The sequence below is a fragment of the Odontomachus brunneus genome, unplaced genomic scaffold (genome assembly GCF_010583005.1).
Source record: "Odontomachus brunneus isolate Ranch 3 - 2012 unplaced genomic scaffold, Obru_v1 Obru_scaffold_085, whole genome shotgun sequence".
NCBI classification, from domain to species: Eukaryota; Metazoa; Arthropoda; class Insecta; order Hymenoptera; family Formicidae; genus Odontomachus; species Odontomachus brunneus.
In genome coordinates this window covers 41,345-52,388 of record NW_022639535.1, presented here as the reverse complement: position 1 = coordinate 52,388, position 11,044 = coordinate 41,345, and the positions used below count along the sequence as shown (strand labels likewise).

General features: G+C 45.0%; 1 protein-coding gene across 5 annotated transcripts in view; it reads right to left on the bottom strand.

The window, feature by feature from the left end:
- Positions 1-10,613, bottom strand: part of LOC116847936 (synaptogenesis protein syg-2-like) — a 413,298-nt gene extending 402,685 nt beyond the window's left edge. For all 5 annotated transcript variants that reach the window (XM_032823535.1, XM_032823542.1, XM_032823543.1 and 2 more), the window contains exon 1: positions 10,529-10,613. The gene's annotated coding sequence lies outside the window, so the exon portion shown is untranslated. The remainder of the gene's footprint in view (positions 1-10,528) is intronic.
- Between the last annotated feature and the right edge of the window lie 431 nt (positions 10,614-11,044).

Below are 11,044 nucleotides of genomic sequence, written 5' to 3'. Positions count from 1 at the left end.
TCTCTCTCTCTCTCTCTCTCTCTCTCTCTCTCTCTCTCTCTGCCTCGTCTCCACGAGTGGCGAAGAAATCAATTTAGCGAGCGGAAACGCAAATTGTCGCGGCGAAGGCTGTGGTAGCGAGCGATGCGCGCGAGCCTGTATGTGCAGGACACCGTAATGCCGGGCTCGCTGCGAACAACGCTAAAGCCAATAACTTATGCTGCGCTTTGAACGGTCGCCCGAGCTTGTGGCTTCGTGACTAAATAGTAATATCGGGAATGCTGCTGCGGTCATATGGATACGCTCCGTCGTTTGCGGCGCAAGAACACGAACGCGAGGAGAGCCCGCTTCTCGCCGTTCCTCCCTTCTCATCGCCGAAAATGACACCGATTTGCCGATAAAGATCAAATCGATGACCTGGTACGCTTGAAGCCGACCTCGATAATACCTGAGCGAGATTCTCGCCGAATTTTCGTGCGACGCGTTCCTCGCGAGACACGCAAGCACGCGGAAGACGAGCGACACGAAGTTCCGCGGTGTGAAAAGTTCCAGCGAGAGTATCGCTTCACTATGATTGAAACCGCGAACGGTAAATTGTTGCCACGCGCGGGACCGCGCGCATATTGTTGCTGTACTACACGCGATGCAAAATGTAAACTTGATAATACACACACACACACACATACACACACACACACACACACATATATATATATATATATATATATATATATATATTTTAAGTAAGTTCCCACGCTCATTACGAGTGAAGCAAACACGCTACTATAGCAGACTATTAATTTCCTGTAGCACGGTGTAACTGTGTAAACGCTGTAATACACAAAACTATAGTATCAATGCGTCTCTTTCTCCCCACTCTCTCTCTCTCTCTCTCTCTCTCTCTCTCTCTCTCTCTGTCTCCTCTCTGCGCACACGCGTGTATACAACGCGGCGACGTGCGCAACGAGGTCGAAAGCAAATCATATCAACCGAGCGAAGACAATGGAAGACCAATTAATTGGATATAGGTCGCTAGACGATTACATCTCTAGCCAGTTGCCTCGCTACGCGCGCCACGTTCGTTGAATATAACGAGGTATTCGATTTGCCCTGCAGTCACGACAGACACTGAGAGGATAGAGTGAAAGGGGATACGCGGGGGTGAAAGGATTCTCGCTCATATCGGAGGACGGTGAAGTGGGATTCTGGTCTGGGATCGGGCACAGTGACAGTCGCAAATAACAGCGACGCTCGCCCTTTGACGGGCCACTCGAGACGAATTATGCCGCCGTGACCTCTCACGAACGCCCGCACCACGAAGAATCGGCCAATTAGGGAACTCGTGCGATTACCTCGCGCGACATACCGATTGCGCGTCCTCTCTCTGTCGCTGTTGCGACTTTGCCTATGTGCAGTGCTCGCGTCAGGATTGCTCGTTCTCTCTCTCTCTCGCTCGCTTCGATATATCGCGATCCACCGCGAAGTTTAATTCCGCGGTGAAAATACTCCTGAAACGATTCTCACGTGTCGTGTATCGCGACGAGCTTTAATAAAGCTTTCGCATTTACTTTATGTCACGAGCTTTGCAATCGTTCACATCAAGTAACTCGATCATTCTACCAAACTGTCAGTTAGGCAGATTAGCATCAGGTCATTTTATGTCACTTTGCATCATATTATGTCCAGAAAACGTGGAGGTTGATTAAAAAATTAATTAATTGTGACCTAATAAACGTCGAGGCTTTATAGAAGCTCGGTGAGGCTTTACAGAAGCAGTGCTGGCCAAGCACCGGCTGGCAGAACTTTGACCAACTGCCATACGTTGGCCAAGCGTCGAATTCACTGTGACGCTTGGCTATTCAACAGCCAAACATTTGCCAGTGATGGCCCAGCACTGGTTGATAGAATCTTGAACAACACGTAGACGCCATAGCTTTGCCCAAGCCGAAGCCACCGTTGGCTTCGTTGTCATGTCTAACCTTATATGAGATGCCACGCTCGTCACACCGGCGACTTTATTCACGATTTCTCCCACAGATGAGATTGGACAACGGACATCAACGTTATCTTTGTTCGCGCACGACACAAAGCTCGACGTTACCGGAATTGTATGTATGTATGTATGTGTGCGTGTGTGTGTGTGTGTGTACGCAGTCGCGCGCGAGCGCGAGACAACCCACACGAATAATGAAATTTCGTTACCGCAAGACAATACCGTCATGCATGCCTGGTCAGATTCTGTTGCGCCCATAGCCCCCGGTGAAAGCTACACGCCGAACAACTGTTATCGTGGCAAATTGCACGTTCCTTGTACACCATTACGAAATTCTGCGGTAACATTGTCGTCTCCGCCGGTGCGGGCGCGTGCTCGTTTTTACGACGAATTTGCGACCCAAAGTCGCGCCGTAATCACGAGCCCGGTCAATTAACGTGAGTGAGACGACTGGGGACAAGGCGGTCGAGAGATTGTGGCGAAGATCTCCGCGACCCAAAGCGAGCTCGCAAACCTGAGTTGAATTTTACTTTCGACCTAAATATTTCATTTAACGTCTACTTTATTATTCAGAAACCTACATCAACCTCTTTCGATTCTATTTAATCTACTAACTGTGTGGTCGTTCTTTAGAACGAGTGGCATTTCGTATCTGTACGTTTTCTATTTAAGGGGGCTAAGTAGGATAATTCAATTTTCACATGTATTAAATATACATTGATATTTCAAAATATACTGATATTAACAAAAGAGTCATAAACTGAATTTCTCTATTTAGCACGGAAGATCATAAATTCAGGTTGAAAGAGAGCTAAAATTTCAACTGGAGATGAGTCGTTTGACATCTTAATAAACGATACACGAGAAGCGGTAATGTGCGTGCCACGTACATCGCCAATACGAATCGCTTCCCACCTCTCACCTGTCGCTCGCACCGAAAGCGGAAGTATCATCGGCGAGATGAACGGCGTGGCCGCCCGCAGCGTCTACGAGCCACCTGCGCGCCGTTCGATAGCTCTGTGTGCGTGATAACTCTCTTATTTACCGGATAGACAGTCTAAATCAAGCCACCGCCGTTCAGACCGTGCCGCTCTCCAATTTTCCCCTTTTTTCTCCTCCCTCCCGTGATCGGTCACGGCCGCGGGAAAGAAGCAAGGAAGGACAGCTGACAAAAGAGCCGTGCGACGTAGAAAAGTAAGAGAAAGCAAGAGAGAGCGCGCGAGAGAGAGAGAGCAAGAGCGAAAGAAAAAGGGAAGCCGCAAGAGAGGTCAAGAGAGGAAAAGAGACAGATAGAGGGGGAGGTACGGAGGAGTACAACGGTGGATCGGTTCGCATAGATCGTCCGTGCAGACAGCCGCGCCATTAGATACGCCCATCTCAATCACCGGCGCGCGGAGAGTCATAAATTCTCCTCCGTGCCGCTGTGGAGAAAGAGGTGGTGAGGAGGAGGTGCTGCGAGGACGCCGCTGGAGGTTGCGCGTGTTGGCAAATGCACGGGGAGTTTATACTCGGTCCATTCTCATCCTCTCGCACTCGCGTCTGTGGTTTCGCCGGGGGATGAGATTAGCAATTGTTTGCACTGGCTTGCTCTGCCCTCGCGTATACTTTGCGCGGGGATTGAAACGGTGTCGACGATTAGGCGCGCTGTGCCGCCGGCCGATGACAGACAAATACACCACGTGGCACCACGGACGCGACGCGAGGTGGCAACGATCACGACTGATAATTCCGCTAAGTGTGGTGAGCGCTAATTACGCGCCCGTAGGCTTTCCAGCGCGCCGCAGCTGCGCGGCCGCGCGCTTCGCTCGAACTAATTGCCTCGAGATATTTTTTTTTATAGATGCAGTAAGCGCATATAAACGACAGAGTAAATTATCTTTTCCGTCCCACCACCCCCCGCCGTCGTCTACTTCGTCTCTCTGCGCGGGGGAAAAGAATCCCAATCTAATAACCAGCCGAGCCACGACTTTATGAATGTCAATTACACTCGTACGTGCACTTCAACTTCGTCTCGTCCACGGAAAAAAAGAACGGTCATTATCCTTAATAAGAGTAGAACTTTACGGACGCGGCGAAAGTCGTTTGTCTCTTTTTTTCTTCTTCTTTCTATCTTTATTTTTTTTCCTTTTCGGGCTAATGTCATTGGTTGTATATAAGTTATGCTACTTGCACAATGATTTACCATATTAAGGAGAAATTAACATTGCTGTCGTATTTAGGCGTAATGGTTGTATGATATTATTCGCAACGCGCGGTCAGGGAGCAATATGACAAAAAAGACGCAAGTTTCAATGATAAGTAAATCACGATTCGACATGAAAAAGTATAATAACCCTGCGCTACAAATATTGAAAAAAAACAAACCATCTAACTAAATTATGGTTGTTTAGCGAGCATATTTTTTTAGCGAGATAGAAGTAGTAACATGCATATAAGGTTATTTTTACTAATATTACAGTCAAACTTAATGGAAAATAGTTTTCTCTCTCGACCATAATTTATAATAATTATTTCTCTACGTGATTATAGTTACTAATATAAAACATTTTTTCTCAGAATAAGCTAGCTTAATTGGAAGAGGAAACTTGAAGGTCTTCGCCACCGGCGCAATGACGCCATCCCCACGACGATAAACTATGATTTTAACGAAGAACTTGGTATATCTCGCAATATTTCCATACGATAAATATCGCCGCCACGCCGCCGACGTCGTTCTCACGTTACACGATGCTTCAACGTTGACATTTATCTTCGGGATTGCCTGTCGCGTTGGCGCACGTAAGCGTGCGCGTGAGCGCTGACAAATGCGCCGCGACGTTAGCGGATACTAATGAAAACTTCATTTAAACGGGATTATGCAACGTTAATACTAATTATTCTTACGGAGCACCGAGCTCGCCCCGGACCAAGCGCTTCGGTGCGGATCGAAGCTACTTCTCCGTTACGCTGCGGTGTGACCCAGAACCAGAACGGATTAATATTGAAGAGGCTATTTGGCATAATTGCCACGTGTTGGAGCACAATGAGAAGACACGAAAGTGGGAAGACATATCGAATATCGTAGATATCTCACCGTGTCATTGCTCCGGCGAGTGTAACCACGAAATATTATTGTTACTCGCGATCGCGAGAACCGAGGCGAAGAACGAAAAATATTCACCCGACTGGCCGCACAAAGAAAAATATCATTCTATCGCTAAAAGCGATTACACAGTTTATTTTCCTCCCTTTAAGTAATTTTCAACAAAGAATATATTTTTTTGATAATAGTTTTAAAATATATTCATCACAAATTTTTTAACAATTTGATTTAACATGTATTTAAAAGAAGGATTTTTATTCTCTTTACAATATTATAAAACTTTATCAAGAGAAAAGTTAATTGGGCTTTATATTACGTAGCAAGCAAATGGAATTTTAATTTAATATCTAGAGATTGAAGTGTTAAATTTACTACGATTCAGAATACGTTTGAAATAAATTTGATACTTATGATGAATTTGTGATAGATTGTATATTTTATTATATGAACTTTTATTTTATGAAACAATATATTTCTTTGAATGCACTATGGGGTTTTCTGTATGCAGCAATGGTAGATCATACTGAGAAAAAATGTTTGATATTTGTAATTATAATCACAGAAACAATTATTATAAATTATGGTAAAAAAATTATTCCTTTCTTACATTCTGCTATAATATTAGTGATAATAACCTTATATGCATGTTACGCCTATTATTTTAGTATCAGAACAACCAAAGAATAGAGTTGAGGCTAAAAATAAATATAGTATTAGTCAGATCAACCATTTTTTTTCTCGATCTGCAGACGATAAGAACGCGACGTGCGATCGACAAGAGGATCCATTCGCACCGGCACGGCATTTTCGCTCGCAATTAGCGCGGTGAAAAATGCGATACGTCGGAATCAAGGGAGAAAGAGAGGGAGAAGACCGGTTTACGTGAGCCACCACTTTCACGGTGGAGGTAACATCGACGAGAGACGGGGGTGGGTGGCGGGCTGAAAGCGGAGATGGCGGTTATGGGGCCTGAAAGTTGCGCCGCCGAGAGCGACGGTAGGCAGTGATCGAGCGGTCGCGACTTAATGAAACTCTTAAGTGCCGACTATTAATATGGCTTCCAAGTTACCGGGGAGGCTCGCTGCTGCACTTCCTCCATCCACACCTCCGTGAGCGCCCGCGCGCGTTTCCCCGAAGCAAGGAAATAGCCGGGCCGCGCGATTTTGCACCGAGAATGTGAGGACGAGCGAAAAATTCATTTTGCGCCTCTCATGTCAGTTTGACGAAAATCGCGAATCAACATCGCGTTTGACCTTTGCTAAACGCATGGCGAATTCGTACCTTTGTCCGGCTTATGGGATAGAATTCTACTGGGATAGAATTGAGCACACCCGCACACACACAAATACAAAAGCGGTGTCTAGGTAAGTAGACTTTGTACATAATTGCAAGCAGACGAACGATAGAGAATGTTGCAGCCGCCGCCTCCGCCGACTGTTCATCCACTTAAATTACCCGTAAGATCATAGTTTAATTCCCCTTGTGCAGATTACGTGTAGGCGCCTTACGCTGATTTCGAGTGGCGCAAGCACCGAGCTAAGGCAATTGCAACAACGAGCGCGCAATTCTCGGCGCGCGGATCTCGCCCTCCCCTTCCCTATCCTCAATCGCGACGCGCTTTGTTACAACGGTGCTACTTCACGCTCGTCGGCACTCCGGCACGCGGATAATTACGAATTTTGTCATAGACTCTCCCCCTCCTCGAAGGGCTGCAGAGCGAGATTAATGAGCGCCGTTGCGAGCTTGTCCTCGTTGCGGCTAATCCGCTCTTTCCCTGCCAAATCGCGCTTCACCGACACTTCGCGCCTCACCGTGTTATTTTGCGATTTTCACGCAGACATAACTGTATCAAAGGACTTCGTAATCCTTCGAGGATCAAATCGCACATGACACAAAAATCCATTTTCCATCGATCTCTGCCGTGGCACATCGCGAATTTTTCCCCGTAAAGAGCTCGAGTCAGATTAGAACCTAAAGAGTAAAAAATAGGCCAGAATCTGGTCTGCAATTTTGGTTGCTGTCCAGTAGGGATACATTGGAACTGCTATAAACAATAAAAACCAAGTAATAAAAATTGACTAACTCTTAACGTATGATCAGTTTGCCCCGGCAATTTTTCCCACTCAAGACGTTAACGAACAACTGAATCCTTTTCGCGTCGGGATCCGATAATTTGTGTGCACGCCTCAGCTAAACGCGTCAGTTAATAGCGCGCGTTAAAGCGAGTTCACGCCTTGTCGCGCTTTTCGAGCCGCGACACAGTGTCACGCGAGGAAGGCGGCCGTACGGACGCTCGGCTACGAGGGGCTTCGTGTCCCTGTCCTCGATTTGTCTTTGAATGAAAAATTGATCCGGTTAGCGACTGTTGTGGCTTGTCGGAAATTGCGAGCGCAGGAAACTACGACAAAGGGGAGCGAAAGAGAAAGAGGGACAGGGAAAGATCGATGACGTGCCGATACTTTATCCAACGATACTGTCGCGCGCGCGCGCTCCCGCTTCGTCGAGTAAACCTGCTCTCGCTTCTTCGTGTGTTCGAATAATTATTTCCAATTTCGTGGGGATTCAATTTCCCCGAATAAATTAAAATTCAACAGGACCCCCGGGGTCCCATCTGCGAGGTGATCGGCGGCCGATTATGAAGCGTCGCGAATCAAGGAGGTGGCGGCTTGTAACAAAGGTATTACGCGAATTTAATTAAACACATCGAATAAGGTAGAATCGGGCTCTTTCGGTTCCATCGCAACTGCCGAACGCGAGGAGGAAAATTAATTCTGTCGGCTAATCTACCGTCGCCCGAATTAGGGGAACCCTCGCCGTTATTGGAGAACACCTCGTTCTCATCGCAAAGTGAATTCCGCGCTTTTCTCCAGGTTGACGATTCTTTTCTCTTTTCGCGGAACAATTTCGCGGGACCCCGAGGCTACCACGTGCCGATAAACGTTCCACGCGAGCAACAACGAACTGCAGCGAACGTGCCGTCGTTTATTTGAGACTGACGTTCGCTTCGTTTTTCGGTTCGGCCTTTGGTCGGCCGATTTTTTTCGCGATGCGCGCAACGCAAACCCACCGAAAAATTCGCGTCTACCGTCAGCGGCGCTGGTCGTTTTGTCGCCACTCCCGTTCCGCCTTTCCTTCATCCGCTATTTTTCGCTTTCACTCTTCCTTTTGCTGCTCTGCCACTCCCAACCTCTACCTGATTCTCTGATCCCGTTGGTGCGCGCGTTTACCCGTTTTTCGATTCACCGGCGAGACAATGAAGTCCTTATCGCCAATGGCTATCACCATGAGCGTCGGATCGCGACTGCAAACCGGCCGATTTTTTGCTCGTCTTCAGAGTTCACAACGGAGCTTTCACAGCTTTTACCGCGAGCGCGATACCTCTGACAGCGACGTGTCGACAGCGACAACGCAGAGTAGACTCGACGAATTTCCCCGGAGCCGTGCGAACACTGGACCACAATCATCCGACCTCTTCGCTCGCTTGATAAAAATTATGCGCGTCAACCCGTCACAAAGTCGCCACCCGCCTTGGAGCAATAAGTTCGAAGAAGAGCGGCTCGAGCTTCCTGTGTGAAAGTCGCTTAAAGCTACCCCCACCCTGCGCGACTCAAATAAGCTCCGTCTACTCGCTGCGGTTACGCGGTCATTCACTTCGCTCTAGAAGTAAACAGTACGCCGGCGCAAAAGCGTTTCGAATTTTGAACCCAAATCTCACGGAAAAAAAAAGATTTGCCAATATATGGACAACTAAAAATATTAGCTGTAGCATAAATATATTGCTAATATATATATTAGCAAATTTTTTAGCTATCACAACTAAATAACTTTGCTATGAAAGCAAGAAAATTTGTTCCTGCAGTTAATATTTTTAGTTGTCCATATATTAACAAATCTTTTTTTTCGTGCTGCACTGTAAAAACTGATGTATTAAATTTTACATTTCATGTGTCCCAAATCATCCACTCTTATTTATGTGTAAATTTAACACAAAATAAATGTGTTAAAAAGTAATACGTATAATATGGAAAAAATTAATACAAGAATTTAACATTTGAATACCATCAGGAATCACAGTTTGTGTTAAATTGACGTATAATGTATAATTGACGTATAATGTATAGTTATACTAAAATAAAACGTTACTTTAACATTTGAGAGAAGTATTAATGTACGGTTTTGATGAAATGAAAATGTTAAATTGACAATCTATATCTGACATATTAAATATGTCAATTTAACACAACCTGTGATTCCTGACGGTAATCAAGTGTTAAATTCTTGTGTTAATTTTTTCCATATTATGCGTATTACTTTTTAACACATTTGTTTTGTGTTAAATTTACACATAAATAAGAGTGGATGATTTGGAACACAGGAAAGATGTTAAATTTAACACACCAGTTTTTACAATAATATCGATGTATCATAACTTTAATCGGTTATAACACGCGAATAAATCGACACGACATGAAATAAAAAAAAGTTTGAATGCCAAGATTCATCCGACACTTAGAAATAACAACCATTATCTTAGTTACGCCACAAATATGCGTTTTTCACTTCAACTAATAAATTTGTATTTCACAGCTAATGCATTTCATTTTTACAGTCAACTCTTGGCAATGATAACAAGACAATTAGCCTCTTAACTAAATTCGACTCGGTTACTGGGATTTAACTGATATTACAAAGTCATTTCTTTATGTACAGAATTATATGAGTGAAAAATCACTCGAATTCGAGTGATTCGGTAGTCCCTTTATACTTCTCGAGTGAAATTTTACTTTAAGAAATTTAAAGAGTACGTTTTGCGAAATGCACAGAGAGAGAAGTCATTAAAATATTCCAACTACCTGCAAATTATTCGGATCCAAAGTACTGTGCCTAGCGTCGCTTCTTAAAACGAACAGATACGTGTACAGAATAAATTTTCTCAGGGAAATTCAGGAAAATTCGAGATCCTAATCACCTTTTAACAAGTACGCGTAAGTTGAGCGTATGATTACTTCGTTCGCCTGACGGAACACGTGTCGATCGATGTAAGTACACGCCTCTTACTTCCAGAAATAGTCGCGCCGCGTGTTTAACAAGCCCGCTTAACTTTTAATAGGCTCGATGGCCTAATTATGAGCCACCGTGAAGTAATGAAGTTACTGTTGCATTTTACCAGTCGATATACAGGGTGCCTGACATAAGATCGCCAAAAGCACGCCTCAGACGCGGAAGAAAGAGGTACAAACACACGAGGTGAAGAGACAGAAAGATTAGAATTCTTCGCGCGCTGTCAATCAACACGAGTTCTATTTATCATTGTTCAATTTGCGGAAATGACGAATCGGAAATGATGTTACAGTTACCGCTATAGCGACTCTGTCGCTATAAAGCAAGTATCGATACTCTCGAAAATAAATACAACGTCAAAAAAGAGAAAAGAAAAATAGTTATACCGGTATTCAGTAAATGAATTGACTCACCGTTGCGTTCACGTTGTGCCAACGTCATTCCGGTTCCTGTTTCCTACTCTTTCTCCCTTTTGTCGCTCTGTTCCTCTGATGATCTGAAAACATACGAGAATCAAATTCGATTGATACTTTCAATTTTAGAGTTTTGTATCAAAGGAAAACAGACGTGTCACAACATCAAACAAAAATATCTAGATAGACCGAGAGTGCAAACATGCACAGATAGCTTTGATGGAAACACGTTCGCCATTTTCCGAGGTCGGTACTGAAACGAGTCGACCATACTGTTCCGTCCCATCCCGTCCTGTACCGTGTTGTACCAAACCGCACACCATATCATGCCAAAACCGACAGGTACGCTTCTCGAAACGCGGAATCCGCCGCCGTTCGGTACAAAGTGGCACGCGAGGCGATATCGGTGCCATATCAGCCTTGAATAGCGATTAAAGCATCGTCTACAATTGAGCCCTCGTGGCCGTATGTGTGTACTCGATCGCCCAGGGCGACCAGGGGAATGCCAGCGAGGAC